We start from the raw sequence: 23501 nt of genomic DNA, 5'->3' as shown, positions 1-23501 counted from the left end.
CTCTGAGGCTTCTCATCTTCCCAGGAGAAGAATTCTGGGCAAAGGGATTTTTCCAGAAAATATGACTGTGACAGATGTAGATGCAGCTTTACTCAGAATCAGGTGCAAAAATGACAAAAGTATTTCTACAAGGTCATAATTGTGAATCTCATGCAAAGCACTACTCGAGTCTGCTGGAGTTTAGAGGTCTTATTTTCAGTAAACCTTCCAACTGGGGGCAGATACACAAAATATGCTTATACCTTTAGTAATTAAGGAAATTAATGCAAAAGCATCCATGCATTTAAAGGAAGATCAGTGGTAGGTGAAAGCAAAGGAACATTTTTTCTTTTCTTCTGTTTTGGTCAGTGGCTAGGAGCTCTCATTCAGCAACCTCACTGTGAGGTACTGTACCTCTAAGTGGCAGACTCCTGTCACATTATGGCTGGCACCCCAGGTTTGCCATTTTGAGGAAAGAAAAGAACCTCAGCAAACCCGAGAACAGCAGCAAATCCATATTGTCCTGCTATGCTTTAATGTATAACAAGGGCTGGGGAAGAGGGGGCCATGGGTTAATTATGCTTTGCACAAAAAAGGAATTTCCTTTTAACAGTTGGGTTTTTTTCCTAATTCCACAGTGCTTATTAAATGAATGGATAAATGCCTGCATTGTACCATTCATTTTCTTGTTTTCTCTTTAAACAAAAGAAGTTCAATAATATAAATTTGGCATTTTGAGAGATCTTTTTGTGTCACTAAGCACATAAAACAAGTGTGTGCTGTCCTGGCAGTCAGAGGGCAGAGATGCTACTCTTGTCACTTTCTGGGAGCTGTTTTGGGTCAGGGCTCACCTGTGGATGCCTTGTGCTGGCTCCTGTCAGTGCCTGGCCCTCTCCGTGCTGTGTCCATGCTGTATCCATGGTGTATCCCTGCCTTTCCCTCTCCTCTGTGGATGCATTTCCCCGTGGTGCTGCTCCTGTCTGCCCAAACAAACCGGAGTTAATCCCAGCTGGAGCAGGGATGGTGAGGGCAGGACTCACTGGGGTCACAGCTCCTGCCAGCTGTACAACTGGGCAACTTTATTTTTAGCATATTCCCAGCCTGACTTATCAGTGAAGCACTTTGAGGTAACAGCTTCAGCGTGTTTGATGTTTGTTCATTTTGAAAGATGTCATTTTAAGAATTTCTGCAAGTTTCAAAACTGCCCTGTGGGAGATCTGTTCCATGCCAAAATGTCATTTCAGATTCTAAACTACATACTCCCTCATACTTTCTCTTTATAAATGTTTCACAGTACCTGCATTTTTTATCATTGCACTTTTGCGTGACCTGTGAGTTCCTTGTAGCTAACCTACAAGGCCTGTCTGGGGGAAGTAATAGAATTATTTTAAATGAGCTTTTTTCCTCTGTCAGAAGGTAAAGCCACCACCCAATTACTTCTTCCTTATTTGTATTAATATTTTTTTTAATGCAGTGTTTATAATGTCATTCATAGGTCTGTGTTAAAATTAAATCAATTGTGTCCTGGGAAATGAATGCTTAGTTTCATTTTTAACAGTTTTTAGAACCAGGCCTTATTTCTTCAGTAGCAGATCAAACTCCTGATATTTTCTCCAAGTCATCAAACTTCATTCCTGGGCCAAAATTATGTGTGAAATCCTGCTTGATGGCTTTTCTGGTAACACTAGCACTCAGAGCAAACATAAAAATAACCTGAGATAATATTTACAGTGAGCACCTCTAAAAGATCCTCTTTGATGGGAAACACCGTCAAGGGAAAGGAGAGGGAATCCTTGAAATGTTGAAATGTTCATTCCAGTGCTGGTAGCATGGGGAGGTGAGCATCAAGGGCAGGTGTGCAGCTGTAAAAATGGAAATGTTGGTTAATAACAGCACAAAACTGGAGTAATTGCAGGTGTAATGACTATGAATCAGAAGCTCTTTCCTGTTCCCAGCTCTCCAAAGGCCAGTGGGAGCAGCAGCCCTGGGGAAGCTGGGAGAGGGGTTTTGACCTGTCCCCACAGCACCTGTGGAAGGGTACTCAGCCACGAATCTGGGGTTTGTTCTGCCACTTCTGATCTCTCCTGTTTAAAGCCCTTCCACCTTCCAACAATAAATATTCATTGAGCTGAAGGGCAGGGGAATGAGAGATGGAATACTTGAATTAGTGAGGGCATGAGCTTAAACCTGGGGTTCTCTTATCTCAGTCTCTTTCATATATTTTGATCAGAAATTTTTTAACGTGGGTCTATGAAATCTTTGCAGAAAATGTTTTGGGCAGACTGATTTCTGCACAGCCTCCAAGTGCATTGTTTTTAATGAACCACGTTGTGCAGGTAAACATGCACAGATAAAAATTTGTAGGGAGGGCAAGTCTGATGGAAATTAGTTATTGCGTCAGTCACAAAGGATCATAGGGATGTAAACTCTTCAATTGTCACTGGGAGTGTCTGCACTGTGCACGCAGAAAGTTAAACCTGCTCTTCCCACCTTGTTCAGGTTTTGCTTTTAGGTTTTTTTTTTTCCCCTCCACAAATATTTTTGCCAGGATTTCTTGGTGCACAGAGCCCTGCATTGGATTTTCCCATTCCACTGAACTGTGCACGAGGTGGTATAATAAGATCTGATAGTCATATCTTTTTTTTTTACAGCTACAAAGTCATGAACTCCAGGGCAGTATTTCCACCTCACAGCAGGCTTCAATAGAGCAGTGTAATACCTCTGGCAGCCTTGGGCTGCTCTGTTAGGAGGAACACTGGGTGCCCCCGACAGTGCTGATTTAAGCTTCACAGTTAACATTATTTTTAAGGACTCAGGACACAGAAAACCTCTGAGAAAAACTGGTTGCTTCTGTGCTCTCCCCACAGAGCTGACACTGAGAATCAGATGTCACAGCAAACCTTTCCAGGCAGTGCTGGCTGAAATTGTTCAGAGCTGTCCTGGAAAGCAAACAACTAATGGCTTAAAATAAAAGATAAGAAAGAGAAATTTCTGCATAATTTAGCTGTCAGGAGAAAGGGACTCTGGTCTTAAGACTAAAGAGTTCCTGTGGAAAATGTGTTATTTGTGTGCTGAATAGGTTAATTTTGTGACGCTATTGAAAACTAAAATCCTGTAACATCCACCCTTCCTTCCATTTAGTTTCTTGATGATGAAGATGCGTGACCCTTCCCACCACTCCCTGCCACCTCCATTTCCCTGGCTCTGCTCTCATAAAGATGTTTTCACTGCCAGTGGATTTCCAGAGTGGGGAGGTTAATGAGCAATCGGCACTGATTGCCCTTTTCCAGGCCTGGGAATTGCAGAGCCCCGCGGGGATCAGGGACACCTCCCTGGGCACAGAGAGGTCACTGGCCAAAGAGCAGGAGATCAGCATCCCTGTGCTCCCTCCCTCCCTCCTCCACCATTTTTTTCTGCAGTGTGAGAAAGAATTAATTGCCCAAAGTAGTCACCCCACAGCTCTTTGTTAGGAAACAAATTTTTGTGGTTAAAGCTTTTTAACGAAGGGAAATCAGTAAATATGTTTGTCAGTACCTTGATGACAAGACAGTGATCCCAGCCAGCAGAAATACCCTTCCCCAACCAGAAACACTCTGTCCAGCTGCTTGCAAGGCTTTATGTGAGGTTGTAGCAAGAGCAGTGACTGGAAAATGATGAAACTGTCTTGATGATGTCCCTCCACCAACTACAGGCCTGGAATAACATAAGAGAACAAGGCTTGTTCTGAAGTCAATGACCAATTTTTGTTTTAAAATGGCTTTTTAAACATTGAACAAATTTTGCATGAGACAAAGCACTGAGGAAAATGACAAGTTACTGTTTGTGTTGAAAGATTAATTTAATTTGTATTCTGCTTGAAATTAAAACATTGAGTTAATGTACATCTAAAATGTACTGTTACCAGGAACCAGAGGCAGTGTTTTACTGTTTCTGTAGCAAGTGTTTGTAATCTAATTAAGAAATAATAAAAATAAACACAACACAAGAAAGCCAGAGGGAAATGGTCAATGAGAATAGATGAAATTTCAGAGAGTGTTTGCAGTGAACTTAAACAATAAAGGGAAGCTTGGGAAACGTAGGGGAGTTACTTTTCCTACAAACCTATTTATGGCCAATTCTTCCCATTTCCTATGGTGATTTTTTTTTTTTTTTGGTGCTCTTCAAGTAAAGCCTGCTAACAAACCATAGAGCTTAGAGACCCATGAATGGTATAAATCAGGACCGTGGTCACAATCAAAAGCTGGGTTTGATTGCTGGGTTTTTAGAACAAAAATGAATTTGTGGTGCACAGACCTGCCTGTACAGAAACTGCTGCTGGAGTTGGTGATGTTTGCTCACCCACAGCAGCTGGTGGGGACCTGTCCTGGCTCTGGCTCTGTCTGTCCCTCCAGCAATGCATCCCCACTGCAGCTTTTCCTCTGCCTGCTGCTCCCTGCCAGGCTTCCCTCCCTCATCTCCTTTTCTTCCCATCTCATCACCTCATAATGCTCTTTTTCTTCATTCATAAGTCAGAGATTAGAAAAATACGCTTGTTGCTGTCAAAACACATGTTCCAGGCTCCCTTCCAGCCAAGGACTTCCAACTGTTGGTTTGGTAATTCCTCGGGGCACAGGTCTCCTGACCTAATTTATTCAGTATTTATTGGGACAAACGCAGGGTGAGCCTCTGGGTCTCAAAGCCACAACTTCTGTACTTTTTCACAGTGTCTGGGTAATATATCCAAAATTTCTCAATGCAAGCATAGGTTTAGGTGAAGAAAGTCACCCCAGAACGTCTGTTTTTTAATTTAGAGCCATTTTTTGAGAATGCAAGCAACATAAAGATGTTCTTTCCAAATACTTGTAGCTTTAAAGGGATGCAGAGCATCTAAAGTGATGATTAATATGTACAAAATTACATAACTCCAGAATATGGCTAAGACTTGACAGTGTCTGTGTTCATTGAGAAAATAAATAACTATAAAGAAATATTTTTTCCTTTTATCTTCTAATCAAGATGTAAATTAATAATCCCTGTTAAAATGTAAACATATTTAGGAACTATTATTCAGAAGTCCTGATGGCTTTTAACTTCATGATTTTTGAAAGTCATTTGAATACATTCCACTCCTCATCAATCATAGCTTCTCTTGTTCTGAGAAGAAACCAAAAAAGCCAGTGGTGAATGAATGCTCTGTAAAAATGGAGAGGAAAGGGCTGAGAAAAGAACAGCATGATTGTACTGCCTTGCCACTGCAGCAAATAATGCACATTGTACTTTCAAAGGGGGAGAAAATAGAAGTTTTGGCAGGCTCCACTAGAATAAGTAATTTAAAAGCTATCACAGAGCTATCTGACCAAAACCACTGGGTTTAATTATGCTTGTGGGGAAAAGGAATAAAAACAAGAAAACATTTTGGACAGATTGGGTGGATTCTTCCACAGCTGATTCTGTTGTGAGATGGTCCAACAGGAGGTCATTTTCCTGCAGTGTAAGTTATGTTTATTGTGCATTATCCCCACGCTGGATCATGTAGCTCATATATTTTGCTTTATGGGACAAATCAGATAACAGTTTAAGGCTGAGGACTAACTGACTGTGTATATCCCCAGCTGGTTAAACTGCTGGTTGTCACTGGGCATCTTTCATGGGAAAGGCAATTTCAGGAGGATGAGATTCCATCTAACAGAAGTACCTCAAGTACATTTTTGCACTTGCTCACATGCAGTATTTATTTCATAGCTATCTATGCAGAAGATAAATGTGAAAGATACAATTACTGAAAATCCCTCAGCTTGCTTGTGCCCTGTGATTCCTTTCAGCTCAAAGGTTTCAAATGATCATCCCTTACAGAAAAAAAAAAAAAAAGATAAAAATTAGCTTGGTTTTCTATAAAAGCAGTTTTGTCTATCCTTTAATTTCATGTTGCTGGAGAGGATTTCATAGTAAATGTGAAAATGTTTATATTTGATACCCCACAAGCAGTGCGACAATTACCAATTTTTGCTAAATCAATGCCAGCACAGAGGTAATAGTAGATACTTTATGGCTGCTAAGGTTAAAATAATTCATTGAAATTGAAATATATAAATTGGATACCTTTATGGCTTTTCTTTACATGTTTAATTGGACGTTGAGAAACCAACAAATGTATTTACAGGATGAAAAGATTGTGCTATGAAGAGAAAATTGGCTGAAAGGAGTAATCTTTAATGCATGTCAACGGTGACATAGAAAATGTGAGGTTGTGATGTTATGAGAGTTATGTTGTTGACTCTGTTATACTGATATAAAGTTTATTGATTGTATTAAATTCTAGGTTTAAAATGTTCTCCCTCCTGGCTGTTGATATGTGTAGCATCCTTCCTTTTCTCATTTTCACTTCTTTATATAAAGGGATGAAAATGGGGCAGTGTCTGTTTCAGTTCAGCTGGTCTGGAGACACCACGGGGTGGATTTTGTCTGCCTTCTAGAGCAAGAGTTACAAACATTCTACCAGGTCTATAATAACAGAATACTTCATAATTATTCACCTCACATTCCTTTCAAGTGATTCAGGTGTGCTTTAGAATCATCACAAATCCCAGACTGGTCTAAGTTGGGAGGGATTTTAAAGCTCACCCAATTCCACCCCCTGCCATGGCAGGGACTCCTTCCATTGTCCCAGGGTGCTCCAAGCCCTGTCCAGGGCACTTCCAGGGATCCAGGGGCAGCCACAGCTGCTCTATGTTATACCCAGCAGTGACAAAAGACAATACAAGAAAGAGATATAAAGGTTTTTAGGTACTTAATGCATACTGAGTTAGACAACTTCCACTTGCAGGGATGGTCACAGTGAGGATGCTCAGGCCTGAAAACTGCTCCAAACCAAGGCTGTTCCAAAGCTACCCACATCTTAAAAAAACCAAAGAGGCAATGAATTGAAAACCTGACATTCCCTGTTTCTCTGGGAAAATATCTTAAAGTACACTAATACAATCTATTTTTCTACTACTTTAAGATGATATCTGTGCTGGTCCATGGGCAGGATTTTGCCCTGTGTCTATCCAATACTGCAGATGTTTTCCTCCCAAGCTGATTCCATAACCCTGTGCTACTCTGCTCTCTGTAATTGTACTGATCCATAGCATACTGTTTTTTTCCCATTTGACCTTTGCTTTTCACTGACATTTGCAAAATGTGACTAAGTTGAAACCAGACTAAATAGATGTTAACAGCAAAATCTTTTTGCTACTCTTTCTATTAAAAAAAAAATCTATTTTCTAGAACTGCAGAATGCGAGGACAAATGCAAAAGTTCTGATATTTGCCATTACTACAGCACATCCAAATGCAATTAAAGGCATTGACCACTTGCTTATTTTTATGTGCTGATTTACACAAATCTATTCAAAGTAATGAGAAGCCCAGCTGGTACAAATCGTTACCAAATGCCTTTCGTAGCCACCTTTAGCCAGAGAACATTTGTTCTACGTTAACTGAGAACAAACTGTTTCAAATCATGCTGCAGTCCCTCAGAAGTATTAGACACACATTTATCAACTGTTTTGAGAGGCAAAATTAATTTGCATGCTTCTCCAGCACCAGATGTGTGTTCTGACATGTCATGGTACAACCGAGCCCAGCGTCTCAGTGCAGCTTTTGGGTGGAGGGGACATTTCCTCACTGGGCAAAGCAACCTTGGCAGCAAAAGCTGCTCAACAACCTATTTATTAGTATCTGCACTCCTCCCCTGCTGTTATATTAATATAATGAATTGTTCACAGGTGCTCCAAATGAGGTTTAGATGATCGCTGGGAGCTTTGTTACTCAGACAAGCCAAATCGAAAGGAGCAGATGCAACAGTCCCCCAGCAGAAGTACAAAGTATGACTTAATGAAGGTCATTCTGCACATTTTGGCCTTGGCGACCCTATGAACAATCAGACTGTCATTATTTTACTGTTTCTAGACAGAAAAGTGATTGCTTCTTGCCCACTTGCCTTGATTTTTTTTAGTTGTCTTTATTACATCATTGGGAGCTCTTAATTGCATTTAATCCTACTCTCTTTTAGCTAAAATGAGATAGTTCCCATATGATTGTTGTTAATCCATGCTCTAAGTCATGTTTGAGCTTTAATGCTCTTTTTTGTGGCGATGGTTAAATCACAATGTGTATTCAAACACTGGGCCAGGTGAACAGATAATAAAATGGACATTCCCAGCTGGATATGCAAAATGAGGAGTTGGAAATGGTGCCAGACACACAGCCTGACCATTTCCTGCAGGTAATAGTGGTGCTGTCTAAAACCTGTGGTTTTCTTCTCTGCCCTTGTTTGGTGGCAGATAGAAACTAACCCAATGCCATTATCCTCAGAAGGCCTGTGTATGCATTTAGCTTTGTAAATGTTGATTTACTGCTTTAAAAGGCTGTGCAGGATGTGAAAGAGCTGCAGAACCTGGGAGGTGAGGAGTTGTCATAGGTGTGTCTTTGGGAAATGGAGGTGTCAGCCTAGCAGAGACCTGGCTCCTTTCCCCTAACTGCCACAGATGTCACTGGGATTTTGGAGAAAAGCTCATTTATGCCTATTCTTTATGATGGAAAAAGGGGTGAGGATTTTTTTTTCTTAGTAGCCTTTTTAGCTGTGTTTAGTTCATGCATTTCTGAGATAAGGCTTTTCCCTTGCTTTATGTCTTACACTGCTCATCATAAAGGGATTGTGGTCTCGGCTGGAGCCTCTCAGTGCTGTAATAATTGCAATAAATGTGAGGGCTACTGCACCCAAAGTGCTCCTTAATGTCCTTCTGCCCCCAAATGGGAAAGAGAAGAGGCTTTTTTCCTTTTTTTTTTCATTTTAAAGGGAATGCACTAAGGTCACAACGTGCATCAAAGGTCTGTCTTTGCATCACTCAACCCTCCACTAGGCAGGCTCTCTAACATGCACACTTTGATAGTTCAGTGACAGATCTCACCAAGGAGAAAGGACAGCATTTTAACCTTGAGTACACACTGCAGGAGAAAATTGCACAGGGACAGAAAAGCCATGTACAACTCCTGTGCAATGAGCCGAAGAAAAGGATCTTCATTGGGCTTTCCATCTAGAGGGGGTTTGGCAAGGAGCTGCCAAACGCTGCTGTTTTGTAAAAGGTGGGGGTTACAGTGGTTCACAGTGGCTGCAAGTGGTCAGTGGTGGAATTCCCAAGAGGATACCACTCCTGCCAGCAAATATTAACTGAGGAGAGTGAGGCTGTAGTGCAAACATGAGCACAATATTCTGAGATCTCCCCAGAAGAGACATCAGTTTTCTCCTTCCTCAGCAGTGTACATCCTTCTTTGCTCCAGCGGGACACAGTGCATTCAAGATAAGGTATAACCCAACTCTTGGGTGGGTTTTAGTGTGAAAAATGTGAATCTGGATGCTTTTCTGGCTTGGGCTTTGCCAGACTTTGTTTATATAGGTTTACACTGGACTCCTGGGGGCAGGTGTCTCATTTTTATTGGGCTTTAAGGCAGAGGCCACAGAGTGGAGTGCAGAAGTAATTGTTGGATCCAACCATGAAAACTGCTATTACTTGGTGTCTCTGTGACATCTGTTACATCCTGTTGTGCATGTGATGAGAGGCAGATTTTGTTTCATTTCAGAATCTGTTGGTGAGCATGAATAGTATCTAAAATAGCTGATGGCTCATCAAAACACCCATAAAAGCCATGCCTCCCGAGCTCAGCTTCGGGAGGTGTAGCAAATCAGGGCTCTGTAGCAGGAGCATTCAGTTCCCAGACTGTGGCAGAGGCAAAGCAGGGAGTAGGTGCATCAGGCAGACTGCAAAACCCCCTGTTAGACCTGGAAAGGAGGAGCAGCAGAAGTGGGAGGGTGGGTTTATGGCTACCTGGCTACAAATACCAGCAACTCGTGTTTAGTTTCAGCAGATTTCCCCAGGATTTGCACATTCTCCCATCCCAGCTGGACGCAGGGGGATTGTGTCCCCAGCACAAATATGGACAGCGCCAGGCAGGGCTGGAGCATACGTTCCCACAGATTTGGGGTTGCCACGGGGGCACGGGGCTGGGGGAGCTGCTGCACAATCCCATTTCCTCATCCTGGCATATGTGCTCCTGGTCACATTCCGGAGCCGTGCGTTTTACAGCTCTCCTCCTTCCTCATCAACAGGCCAGATGGATCTAGTCTTGCCTACCACCCACTCCTGAGCTGTGCTGTTTATTGACATTTGTCACTCCCAAGGACTTGTATTTGAGCAGAAGGTAAGTATCCAGTTGGCTGCTATAGGGCTTTTGTAATTCATTAGCTATTTAATCAAATTTTGACTTCTTTTTTCCTTGCTAAAGACCATGTCTATGATATATTTAAGTCCTGAGTGAAAATATTTAATATCAAAGGCTTTGTTTTTTAAACAATATGGATTTTCCCTTCTCTGAAAGATAACAAACATCTTGGTGTTCTTCAAATTTATTTTTCTCTTGAGGAAACAAGCTCATTGTAAAGGAGATATGCATGGGCAGATGTTGATGAGAAATGAAGGAATCAGAAGGGAAGAAGCTATTTGGCTTAACAATACCTCAGATTTCTTTTTATTCTGTGTGTAACCTTGATTCCATGGAACTTCTCTGGATCCTGATGCTGCTGGTTTAGGCAGTTTTGTTAGAGGTTGGCATAGAGACTCAGTCTTTAATGCACAGTACACATGTGAGCCTTCCAAAAGTTGCCATGATGTGTGTTTAGCATCTAAAACTGAATTTGGCCCTCATGTTGGGATGAAGGGGTGCCAGTGTATTTCCCAATTTGTTGAGTGTTGTCCTGATTTGGAGAAATACCACCTTAGCCACAGGAACCACATATCTGAAAAACTATCATCTCTTCTGTGTATATGCTGTGTATTCTCTAAATTGGGCCTTAGGCATATGACAACTGCCAGTCTTTTAAAAACCCCATTTGCTAACGTTCTTTGGAATTATCCTGGTTTTGTGGCAGTGGATGAGGACTCCATAAGCAGGTGGTATAGATTTTGTCTTGGTTCTGTCATATTTTCTTATTAAATGTGAATAAGAATGCCAGGAATGAAAAAAGACATAGACATTTAGGAACCTAAACTCCAGTGAGTGCCAGTGAGTAGTTTTCTAATATAAATAAATAGAATGTATTTGAGATATTCTTTTAAACCTCAGTGTTTTGTCTCAGGCTAACGTTATAAACTCTTTCAAGTGAAGGATTGTCTTTTTAGATAAACAGCAAAACCTCTTTAGAAAGGAAGCCCTGATCTAGTTGACACCTATAAATTTATTACAAAATAAAAATATTTCAAACATCCTTCATTTAAATTGTTATTTGAAGATTTATATTATTGCATTGAGTTGCTATGGTGGCACTTGCAATTTCCATTCCTGCCTGGAAAGCGTAAAGAGAGAAGAAAAAAATATGAATAGCAAACATCAGAAAGTAATGATTTGTCATGTTTTGAAATGTATTACAGAAATATCAACTTAGGCAAATATGTTTGGCTGAACTCTGGCATGCTGCCTGGAGCTGAGGCTTCCAGACTCGTGCAGAGCCTCACTGTGTGGAGTGCCTGGGGATTGGGAGCTCCAAGGTCCAGCCTCCCTGCTGGACAAGGGGAAAATGGACATTCCAGGAGTGGCTTTACCTGGACATGAATTTCATGGTGCTTTTCAGGGGTCCCAGAAGTGCTGAGATCTTGTATTGGACTGGCACTTGTTACTGTTGAGATGTGTGTGTGCAGGTCCTGAGTTCAGCAGCAAGAGAAGCAGTCCCACTGAATTCCTTGGCCCAAATGTGTCCCACAGCCTGAAGGGTGGGCTGCTCCTGTCAGTGCCAGCTCCACTTTGTCATAGAACCATGGAATGGTTTGGGCTGGGAGGGATTTTAAAGATTATTTCCAGTTCTACCCCACTGCCATGGCAGGGACACCTTCCACCATCCCAGGTTGCTCCAAGCCCTGTCCAGCCTGGCCTTGGGCACTTCCAGGGATCCTGGGGCAGCCACAGCTTCTCTGGGAACCTGTGCCAGAGCCTTCCCACCCTCACAGGAAAGGATTTTTTCCTAATATCCCATCCAACCCTGCCCTCTGGCAGTTTGAAGCCATTCCCCCTTATCCTGCCACCACGTGCACTCATAAAATCACCAAGCAGCAGTGGCAAAAGAGTCAATAATCAGCAGGTGTTAAAGAGGGATTCTATCCATCCTTGGAGGCTGATGTTGGTTCTGAAATGGCAAAAGGGAACATATGCTGTGGGATCCAGAGAATGGCTTGGGTTGGAAGGGACCTTAAAGATCACCTCATTCCAACTCTGCTGCCGTGGGCAGGGATGTCCATGAGCTGGGCTCAGAGACATAATGAGAGTCTAAAGGAAAAGGTCAGGAATGAAGCGTTAAAGGCAAAGAAATGTACAAGGTACTATTTAAACAAGAGGGTTTAAAAATGTATTATTAGTAAAAGGAAAATGATGAAAAATTGATTTCATACTTTCAGATCTATGTAGCAATGGGCTCAGCTAACTCGAGAGTGGGCTAAGCAACTTCCAGAGGAAAGTGTCAGGAATCCTTTCTAGTGCCTAACAGAAATAACACATTAAATCTTACTTGAAAATGCCTTTTCCAGCTAGTGCTTATAATACCATGCTGAGGGCATATTTCAGGATGAGTCTGAGGTTAAAAAAAACACCTACTGAGTAACCAGTGGCACTTGCTTCAGCACTTGAGTTTTCCTCAGAGGTCTTCCATCCAATTATTGGTCAGATCCAGGGATATTTAACTTATCAGATCTGACAAGAGCTGAACCCAAGGTAGACTGACTGCCTAAACATTTATTTGTGTCAATGACACGTTTAAAACTCTCTGCTCTGTCTAAATATTTAAAAGGAAATATAAAGAGGAAAATGTAATGTGACATAAGAGGAAATGAAAAACAACTTTACTTGTTGAGAACATTCACTACACACAATTGCTGTCTCCTGAATACCTGTTATTTTGGCAGAAATTGAGGGGAATACAGCTCTAAATATCATGTTCATCTGTCTCTTCTTAACAAAAAAATATTTTTACAATGGCAAGTGGATCTTTTGCTGTCAAAATCATGGAATATGACAACAGCCAAGATCTTTAGGAACCTCTGAGACTGAAGTTTCCAATTGTAAAATCTACATCTAAAAATGAATGGATAATGAAGATAAATATGTATTTAGTGAAAAGAAGCTGCCGTATTGTCCAAATCAGAGTGCTGAAACGTGTCAGCTGCTTGTTAAAGTAGACAAAATCTTAAGAACAAAGTATAAGTGTTTTTTTACTGGAGAAGTGGAGAGTTTAAAGTTTTCAAACGCTCTTTTATTCTCTAATCCAGAGTAAGCCAAATTTTGGAATTCTTTTTGAAGCAGATCATGTTTATTTTCAGAGTAGAAATACATTTTCCTTAGTAGGTACCCTTTGCTTTCAGTTTATGTGTATTTAAACCAGCATGAGCATTCTGCACGGTAATGCAGAACCATGTGGGCTTTCAGGATGTAAGGGGTGCTGAACATTTTCTTCACCTGTGAAGTTCTCCTAGAAAGGAGTTTATTAAATTCCGAGGTGTCTCTGTGTGGATCATCACTGGTGTCTGGGGGGAATGAGAGAACAACAGAACTCAGAATGTGTGCATAAATCATGCTCTTAGCAACATGTTCTCTGTTGGAACCTGACACTTATGTTTGCAAAAGCAAACCCTCTCTAAATTAGTTTGCAGTTAATTGGCTGTGAAAGGAAACACACCTTGCCAAAAAGGATTTGAAATATGAAGCAGTTTGGATTTGTGAAGAGTTGATCGCTGTTCTTGGAGAATCACAGACTCTTTCATGGGCATCTGGGAAATAATGTGGTTCATAATCTCCAGTGCTTTTACAAATTCCATTATTTGGCAAGACAGGCATCTACTTGCTGCCATCTACTAGAAGATAAATTGATTTTGGAGGGGCAGTCTTGGACTGTTTGTTGGAGCTGCTCATTTGCAGCTGAGGAAAGTGTTTGCAGCACTTAGGTAATATTTTGAGTATGTAAAGGAGAGTAATAGGGGCTACCAGACAGAATAACAAGATCTTGTTTCTAATTTTGCTCCCAAGACTCAAAATTGAATGAATGGCCATGTATATAAAAATAATTAGTATTTATGTACATCCTTTCCTGTCTCTGGGGTCCTCCCAAGCACTCCTGGAGAAATTCTGATGGGAGACTTTTGACATACATGTGCTAGAGATGGACATAAAATGAGTGTAGGTTGACTTACCCAAGATCACAGACTAGTCAGTGATAAAGCTGAGATCTGAACCAAGCTCCTGAATCCCTTTCTGCACGTGTAACTATGAGATTTTGCCATCTTTGTTGAGATGCATGAAAGGAAGTTTCCCCTGTGACCTGTCTGAAGGCAGAGGATCTACCTTCAGAAACTACCTTTCAGAAATCTCTGGAACATTCAAGACTTAATTCCATTTTTAGCATTTCCATGTGCTGGCTTTTAATAGAGGGATGTCAGTGGTGTTTTTTGGGATAATGCATTTTCTCCACATTGCACTGTAGGTGCAAGAATTATCATAACCTCTTCCTGATGTCACTGCCAGAAAATAGAGCAGCTTCCCATTTTTCATGAAGAGATACCAAAATTTTTTTACACAGATCTTCTTTTGCTGGGCAAGAGCAGTGTTCAGCAACATATTCTGCTCAGTCACCTGAGGTATGTCTGAGGAAGTATCCCAAGAGATCTTTAGTGGAATAAGAGAGCTGAGTTGCTTTGCATTTGAGAAAACTGACGATGAAACCAAATCGTGATTAATTCTCCTGCTGAATGGCAAAAGGAGCTCACTGTGTGGCTACAGCAGTAAGAGATGGGCTACCATAGTTACTGATAATGCAGCAGATACTATTTTCAGTCAGTGCCTAATTGCCTTAGAGGAACTTATTAAACTGAAATCACTATTGTGTGAGGAGCTATTCACGTAGAGGATCTCCAGAGTGATCAAGATGATCCTGCTGTGGGCTACAGTATAGATCAGTAAATGTGAAAAGGGGTTTTGTGAGAAGGCTGACATCTTGAGAGCTCACTTGGCAAGGGATGGGTCTGCATGTTGTGCTGTATTTTAGTAAGATGTTAATAGCAGAAATAATGGCTCTCTTTTCAGATATTAAATTCCCCCTCCAAAAATCCCACTTGAATCCAGCAAAGTGTAACATTGTGAATCTTTCACTTCCAGATCCTTTCAAAGCCCCAACAAAAACTCATTCTCAATCATCCCTCAAAATTTCTCTGTACCATTATTTGGTAGCCCTTTGTAATCAGCACAGCTTGAGATACCTTAATTAGTTCCATGAAGGTATGGCCTATATTCCATCTCAGGAAATGTCCAGTTCTCATTAATGCCAGTGGCTGTCACACATGTGCACTCACAAGAACCCTACAGCATTTTTGGCCAGCGGTTTGCCATTTCTGCAGGATGGTGCTGGTTTTACAGTGTGCATTCTGCCTGAGCATTTCATGTGAGAAACATACAGCTGGGCAGCACTGATGCTGATTAACTTGCCTCTGAGGTGAAACTGGGAAGTTTTTTGATTACTCTTCTCCTAGGGAGTCAGAAACTTTGACTGTGAATTATCAGCAAATTCACTGTCAACAATTATCCTGCAAATTATCTCTTATTTGCAGGTAAACATTTCTGCTCTGCAGGGTGTAGTGGTTTACTAGCAGCTGCAGTGCTTATTGAAATTGGGTAGTATAACAAATTACTTAGAATCCAGGTCTACAGGTATCAGTGGTGGATATTTTAATGTCGTTTAGAGGCAATTCTTTAAAAAATTTGTAAAGTGCTCTTGGTTGTCAGATTGAGTTCATCCTTCTCTCCACTGATGCATACAGAAACACAAAAATATTCTGATCATTGTCCTGTCAGTACAAATGTATTCAGGAGCTCAGCTGATCCTACTTTCCCTTTAGTTTTAGCAAGTGATAAGTGATTGAGAGTTGCACAAGTGACTACTGCAAAAACAGTTGAGAAATACACTTTTAGGTTTTGATCTTCAGCTCCTCCAGCTGGAAATGAAATTTTTGACCTACAGGTCTTAATATATAACTCTAAATGGTTTATCACATAACTGGTGATGGCATAGTGCATCATCAGAAAGGAGAATATAGGAATGATGAATTTAAGCTTTACAGATAAACACAAATGAAAGCTGTCAGTCTTCACACCAAACTTCTTGCTCTTTTGCTTCTTGATCATGTTTTTCAGCAGAGAGAAGGAACTGTGACCAAATATATGTCTCATGTGAGAGTTTGTGTTGCAAAGTTATGGCCTAAAAAATATTTTACATTAAACCAGAGCAGATTGCTTATGGCAACTCCTGCATAATGAAGGAACACAATGAAGAACTGCAGTGCATATTGCTCTTCAGGTCTGTTCTATTTTCATAGTTGTTTTTTTTTTAAGTAGAAAATTGCATAGTATAATTACAAGTTCATTTGCATTCATATTACAAGCTGTGAACTAGTAGTCTTTTATATTTAAAAAGTATTATTAGCAAGTGTGACTTGCATCCATACATTTCAGAAATGAATGGGAATGAAGTTCTATGCTACTCAAAGTTCTGTCTCTACTTAGTCAGCTGCCAGCACCCCTCCTGCAAACTCCAGGACCTCAGCGAGGCCAGCAACACAATAAATGCAACTTCATTTTATTGTGCACTGGTCAAAGGGTAAGAAGAGCTCAATTACTGTTTTCCCCCCAAAAAACTGTATTTTGGGAACTAAGGGCCACCAATATTTTATTGGACCTAATACATATAGACAAGCATGTCTCCTGAAGGATGCTGTCTATTATTTCCTAATGGAAAAAATTAATTTATTTCTCCTTTAGTTCTTTGTCTTCCTAGAAATTCTCATCAATAGGAAATTTTGCTGCAATGAAGTTGACTACTTACTTCTTTTAATTCACATTAGAATAAGTGGGTTCAACTGAGAATCTGACCTTTCATTTCTGTAATAAATTGAAACGCGGAAAACAGGTCTATAGCGAAAAGCTCCATTGCATCAAGTACTTCTATAAATGTGGCTTGAATTCTGAATTTTTTATGTTTAAATGTTATTACATGACGTTATCTTTTATGCTTAATACCTAATGTGCTGCAGAAAGAATGATTGAGGGAGATGAAACTGATAATATTTGAGAACGTTACCAGATCTGTGCATGTACTTCCAATCAATCTGTTCGCTCAGCCTTCCCCTCTGCTCCCTGCCTTGTTAAGTGCGTTGCCACATCGGTTCGGCTCTCCTGCCTGTCAGGAGGAGGTGAAATAACCTGTAGACATCTTTTTGCCTTGTGAGCATCCTGGCGATGCCTGCCCGGCTGTCACCCCGGGGAGCGCACATCCGCAGCTGGGTACCCGCGTGTCCTGCACAACATCTCGCTCGTAATTCCCCATCAGATCCAATCCCCTCTGAAGGTCTGAGCCCTCTTCCCTGTCAGCCCAGGGAGACGCGGCCGCTCAGCCCCGGGGGGTGAATCAGATCTATCTACAGGCTGCAAAAAAGCTTTTCTTTTAGTCATTTACCTCGGTTAGCGAGAGCAGCGCTGCTTTTATGCATTGATTGGAGATAATACTGGCGAAATGGCAATAACCTGGCAAATGGACTTCTCTCTGTATGTAAATCCTTTCGGGAAGTGCATGACAGGCTCTGTTTTCTATGGGTCTCCGTTTGTAAAGAAGCTGTTATCACAGAATAAGTTTAATGGGTCGTGAATTTTGTGTTGAAAGGAGAGTCTCTCCATGACTTCTGATCCGCCTGCAACAGACCTATTGGCTCGGCAGCGAGTGCATTAGGCTAAATATGCTTCCTCCATTGACTCTGAAGGTAACAGCCCTAAATGCCTCATTAAATTTTCATGGGTGACTGCGAGAAGCCATGAGAAAAGCAGCACACTGGTGGCGACGGAGCCCCCGGCCCGGCCCCCGCCCCTCGGCCGTGAGGGGGGAGCCGCGATGGCGGGGCCGTGCCCCGGCCCCACGCGTGGGCAGCGGCCACCCCCGCCAGACTGCCCCGCTGCCCGCCCTCCCTGCGCTCCGGGGAAGCCCTGGAGCCCCCGGGGAGCCCCCGGTACCGACTGCCCCCCGGCCGCGCTTGAGCGCGGTGCTGCGGGCGGGGTCTCCATGCGCTCCGCTCCGCTCGCCCGCGGGGGCTGCCCCGGAGGCGATGCTCGGGACGAGCCGACGCGCCGAGCCCCCCCGCCCCGAGCGGGGACAGCCCCGCCAGCCCCCTCCTCGCCCGTCCCCCTCTCCCTGCCCAGCTGCACAGCGGCGCTGAGACCCCCAGCCCTGGGAGAGGAGGAGAAGGAGGAGGAGACCGACCCCTCATCAGCCGCGTTCCTCCACCGCACACCTCCCTTTTCCCCTCCCTCTGGCCTCAGCGCCGCGCTGGCGGGGCCGGAGAGGGCAGGCGGCGCGGGAAGGCGGCTCTCCCAGCATGGACGGGCCATGTGTATCCTAAGGAATAACAGCAGCTGCTGCGCCCACGATGGGGAGCAGAGGAATGCGAGGAGGAGAGGGCTCGCTGGGGCAGGTGAGAGAGCCGGTGCCTGCTCCCCTGCGCGGCCGGTCCTGAGGGCGGCGCGGCGGCAGGTGCGGGTTTGGGGGCTCAGCGGGGACCCCTTCCCCGCAGCAGCATGGAAGGGCAGCTTTTCTCCGAAGGAAGTTTATTTTTTGCCCGTCCTCACCCACTCCCGCTCGCTCCCGTCCCCCCGAGGCTGGGAAAGGGCTGGAATCCCCCTTGAGTCGCGGGAAGTTGCCGGCTGCGGGGGGAGCGCCGTGCGGGGCTGCCTCACACCCAGCCGAGCTCTGGGGCAAAGGGCTGGGGGCGATTTCGCCATCCCCCGCAGCGGGGCAAGTTAAAAAAAAAATCGAGGAGGGAGCCACAGGCGCGATGCGGCTGCGGGATTCCCCCCGGCCACCCCCGCCGTGCCGGGGGTCCCTGGGATGCGCCGGTCTCCGGAGCCTTGGCCGCTGCCGCCCCGCAGCTGGAAGCGCCGGTCGGTCGCGGTAGTGCCGCTTGCCGCGGGAAGCGCCCCCCGCTGCCGGGCTGGGAGCCGGCCGAGGGCTGGGAGCCGGCCGAGGGCTGGGAGCCTGCCCAGGGCTGGGATGCGGCTCGGCTGCGCCGGCGCTGCCCTGCCCGGCAAGGTGCGGCAGGGCCGGGGGACGCCGCGCTGAGGAGCGGCGGGGAAATGGCGCCCGGAGCGGGGCGGAGGGGCCGCTGGACGCGCGGCGAGCGGGGCGAGCTCGCCCTCCGCAGCCGGGGACCCTCTGGGGACAGCCCGCTGGTCCCCGGCCAGCAGCCCCGGCCCGCAGCCCCGGCCCGCAGCCCCCAGCGGTGCGCGGTCCAGGGGAGCCGGTGCAGAGTGACCGCTCGCGTTAGGGGTGCTGCGGGTTCGTGCGGCTCTCCTTTACAGCCCCTGCTTCAGGGGAAAACCCGACAGCCCCCCCGAGATCTGAGGGTTTTGGAGTGCTTTCCTCTCGGGGCTGTGCACGGCCGCCGAGTCACCAGGAGCAGGCAGCCGGGGATGAAAGTTGAGAGCGCTGCGGTGGGAGGAAGGTGGGCGCAGGAGCTGCTGCCAGGCTGGGTCAGGACAGCGGTGACAGAGCCCGCAAGGGCCGGCAGGACGAGCACGGGACTGAGAATTCCCCAGAGCCAGCTCTTCCTTGGGTGTTTTCCAGGGTGTTTCACACGCTGGGAGCTCAGGTTCATGACCGGCACATTTGGAATGCCTCTATGAATGGTGAAGTGACTAGTAATCATAGTAAAGAACAGTAGATAACAAAGCTGGTTTCTGGGCTGGAGAGTCCTGGAGCTTGCAGACGAATGGGAAGTTTTTAATTTCCCGGCGAACTTCTCCTTCATTGTACATTTCAAACCGGTTAAGTCAATTTCCAGGTCTTTCCCCGAAGTAGTTTTAAAAAGCGAAGTCCTTGGAACTGTTTGCCATTTGTCTGCATTCTGAATGCATGTCTGAAGCATTTAATCATGTTTATTGTTTTCAGCCACTCAAACGGAATAAAAATTACTTATCGTTGACGAAGCTTATCTCGCAAGCTGTTTCACAGTATGTTTCCATTGCAAGACACAGCGCTGTGTTAAACTACTGATGACTGTATTGTTTATTGTTCTTTCATTCCCCACCCTCACCCCCCGTAACACCAGTATCAATCTGTTCCTTGCTGCTCTACTCAAAAATAATGGAGGAGCAAGTTTTCACCAGTTTGGTATTCTCACTCGTAGCTGAGATTTATGTCTTTTATATTTGCTCTTAAGCTGTTTTTCATCCAGTGTGCTAAAGGCTGCTGATGTATTAAAAAGGGAATCAAGGCATAAAGCTAAAAGGGACTTTCAAACTCCTGAGCTGAAACTGTGCATGGGATTTGTGCTGAATCCACAGCATTATTTATTTGTTTATCCACATACGTAACACCTTCCTAGGTGTTACGGCATAAGGTTCTTTGCTCCTTTGTCATTACCGTTTTATGATATTACGCAGCTAAAATGCACTATTCACGCTGGTCTAGAAATACGGATTTATTTTTTGGAGTGTTTTGATCTTGGACTGTACCTCATAGGTGATTTTGCTGCACTTTAACAGTGTCTCAACACAGTGATGGAGGACACCATCATGTTTTCTTGTAGGATTACCTTTGGGACCTTAGTGACTGCACACATCAGTGGTTTCATCTTAGGAGGATTGAAATTGATTTTCTTCTTTTTCTTTTTTTTTCTTTTTTTTTTATCTCAGCCAGTGAAAGACCCTGTGTATGTCCTTTGACCCATGGCCTCACATGATGAAGTGAAACCAGCAGTGGAGGATGTAGACTTGAAGTAGCTGCTACTAAAAAGTAGAAGTATCAGAATGAACCCCTTGTCCAGATCAGCCTGTGTGATTCTTTGGGCAAGGCACAGATTTTAAAATTTTGCAGAATTTGTAAAGCTGCTGCATATATGTAACAAAATAAATTTTAAAAACGAGCATTATGATTCTTTTTTCCATACTTTTGATGGGTCCTTGCTCAAGCAAAGGAAGATCAACCATTCCCTCTCATCCATAACAGGCCTTTGTCTCTCAAGTATTTCATATTTCAAATTTTTGCAAGGTGTTTGTGTTGAATTTAGGAACAGCCAAGCTCAGCAACTAAATAGCAGTGAGGTGGGAGAACCTCTATTTTTTACAACCCTGTTTGCATTTTAAAGTGATAGCAAATACTAGCAAAGAGGAACATGATTTTCTAGATGTTATAGTTCAAATTAACTTTCCCAGTCAATATTTAGTCAAGGTCTTGATGGTTAAAGTTAACTGTCCAAGTCAATGTTTAGTCAAGGTAATGACTTGGTTTTTATAAACACTACCCAAGCATTCTTGCAGAATTAATCAGATTTGCTTGCTCAGCCAATTACTTAGGAATAAAGCTATGTTATTACTTGGTTTCTCATATATCCTGCTCTGTTTGGTGTTATTTCAGCAGTGCTTGCTTTCAGCCCTTGTGTGGCTGCATTCTTATATCACCAGCTAGGTCTTTAAGGCATTTATTTGGTAAATACTATTTTTGGTAAGGGAAGTCCTGCACTAACCTGTTTTATGGGTAGGAAGATGAGGTGTGATGATCTCAGGTGCAGGCTCCCAGAAGGAAGTGCAACATGTAGTGCAAAAACAACATTAATTTATGTCCAAGAGAGCCTTCAGGAGCTTGTGCTGAGCAGCTCCTTGTGCAGTGCTCAGGAAGAGATGAACACTTGGGATAAGGCAGTCATTAACAATGTATGAAAACCATTTTGGTGTCTGGGACAAAAGCGATGAAATTGAGAATTGTTGGCATTGGTACTTACAGTGAAAGATGGAAGCATGTTGTGATCTGGGAAAGAACTGGAAATCTTTATTGTGATTCTTCATTTCTTGGCATCCCTTTAAATGGGATCTTCATTCTTCCAGGATGGCACTTCAGTCTCTTAAACTGACATTAGAATCACAGTCTGGACTTCCATTGTACCAGTGTTTTTTTTCTTTCTGTCTTTTTTTTTTTGTTTTGTTTTTGTTTTAATTGTACCACTTGCAAATGCATTCCCTGCAATTACATGGGTATTAGAGTAGATATTCATTAGGATTTTACTAATCTGAACCTCAAGTGCTGTTCTGCAAATTTGCCAGCCTTTGTAAGGCAGTGCTTGACTTCATCAGCTGCACTGTTTTATTATGAGTATTTTGATACAGTAGAATGAAAAGCATATATTCTAAAACAAGTAATTAATCAGATTGAAACATTTTCATTTTCATACTTTGATTTGTCACAAAGAGAGGTTGCAGCTTTATATTTTTCTCTTAACACTGGTTTTTGCCCAGTCTAACTGCAGCCAAATGACATTTCATGGTGGTGGTTTAAGAATTTCATCCATGAATCAATCTTTCTGTTTCAAGGCATGCAGAATTGTCCAGCTTAGAGAAGGTGAGTAAACCCAGAACTGTGAGCTCCAGGAATGGTACCTGTATCTGTGCATTCAATCTTACACTGCTGTCAAACACATTTTAAAGTGTTCCAGGGGTAAGGAGTGTTCTAGATTCTTACCTGTGTTTATTTAAGTGGTTCAGCCACACACAAATCCTCTGTCAGAACCCACCAGTGTGAGCCTTGCTGGTGGCAGTGGGCTCTGTGGTGGATCTGTCTCAAGGTGCTGCCATAATGAAGAACCAGAGCAAGAGCTGTCAGCTTTTGTCTCTCAATCAATATATTGCTTTTCGTGGAGTGAGAGCGAAGCTCATTCCCTGGGATGACCCAAGTGCTGCTGCAGGTGCAGAGGCTGCTGTGTCCCAGCTGTGGGGAAAGCAGCTGCCCGAGCCCCAGCCCTCCAGACAGCTGCACGTCCTGGCCAGCTCCATCCACAGCCGAGCAGCAGCCTTGCTGAAGGGCTGCTTGTCACATCTTGCTCTGCCTCAGTCCTCTCCTGAGATATGTGAGGCTGTTGACATGAACTTATGGCCCTTGGAGGCGTCAAGATTTCCTTCAGTTACCCATGGGATCAGGAGAGGATGGCTGTGGGTGAGCTTTTGAAAATGCAGTGTTCTGAGCAGAAGCCTGCTGGGGGAGCAGGCTCCAGGCACTTTCCAGCCCGTGATCCTTTGCACTTTCTACAGACAGTCATTCCATTACTCTGGGTTTAATGAGGATGCAGAGGTTACTTTTCTTGAGGGTATTTTATCTTATCTGTTTATTTTCTGTCTTATGTTTTATATTCTTATCTTAAGGATAAGAATATTTTCTTAGGTTTTAGATATACAGAAGAAATTCCTCCCTGTGAGGATGGCACAGGGAAGAAGAGAAGCTGTGGCTGAGCCATCCCTGGAAGTGTCCAAGGCTAGGTTGGACAGGGCTTGGAGCAGCCTGGACTGGTGGAAGGTGTCCCTGCTCATGTCAGGGGGTAAAACTGGATGAGCTTTAAGGTCCCTCTCAGCTCAAACTATTCTGCAATTTTATGATATGTACCACATAAA

At 43.6% G+C, this 23501-nt stretch overlaps 1 protein-coding gene and 1 long non-coding RNA gene across 27 annotated transcripts in view; one reads left to right on the top strand and one right to left on the bottom strand.

Annotated features, from left to right (window-relative positions):
* Positions 1-23501, top strand: part of DAB1 (DAB adaptor protein 1) — a 406138-nt gene that overhangs the window by 248731 nt on the left and 133906 nt on the right. For 12 of the 26 annotated variants that reach the window (XM_064428991.1, XM_064428984.1, XM_064429007.1 and 9 more), the window contains one exon: positions 10105-10196. The exons of 10 other annotated variants lie outside the window; for them this stretch is intronic. The gene's annotated coding sequence lies outside the window, so the exon portion shown is untranslated. Of the gene's footprint in view, positions 1-7723; positions 7823-10104; positions 10197-18193; positions 18542-23501 lie in introns of those variants that run through there. 4 more of the 26 variants (XM_064428993.1, XM_064428982.1, XM_064428996.1 and 1 more) reach the window with 2 other exon arrangements.
* On the bottom strand, positions 1637-11799 carry LOC135305417 (uncharacterized). The gene is made up of 3 exons (XR_010366604.1): positions 11594-11799; positions 3514-3672; positions 1637-1841 (listed from the first exon to the last, which is right to left on the bottom strand). It is a non-coding gene; the product is annotated as an uncharacterized LOC135305417 (long non-coding RNA).

This window comes from Passer domesticus, chromosome 7 (genome assembly GCF_036417665.1).
Source record: "Passer domesticus isolate bPasDom1 chromosome 7, bPasDom1.hap1, whole genome shotgun sequence".
Classification (NCBI taxonomy): domain Eukaryota; kingdom Metazoa; phylum Chordata; class Aves; order Passeriformes; family Passeridae; genus Passer; species Passer domesticus.
This window is presented reverse-complemented; position numbering and strand designations above follow the sequence as displayed.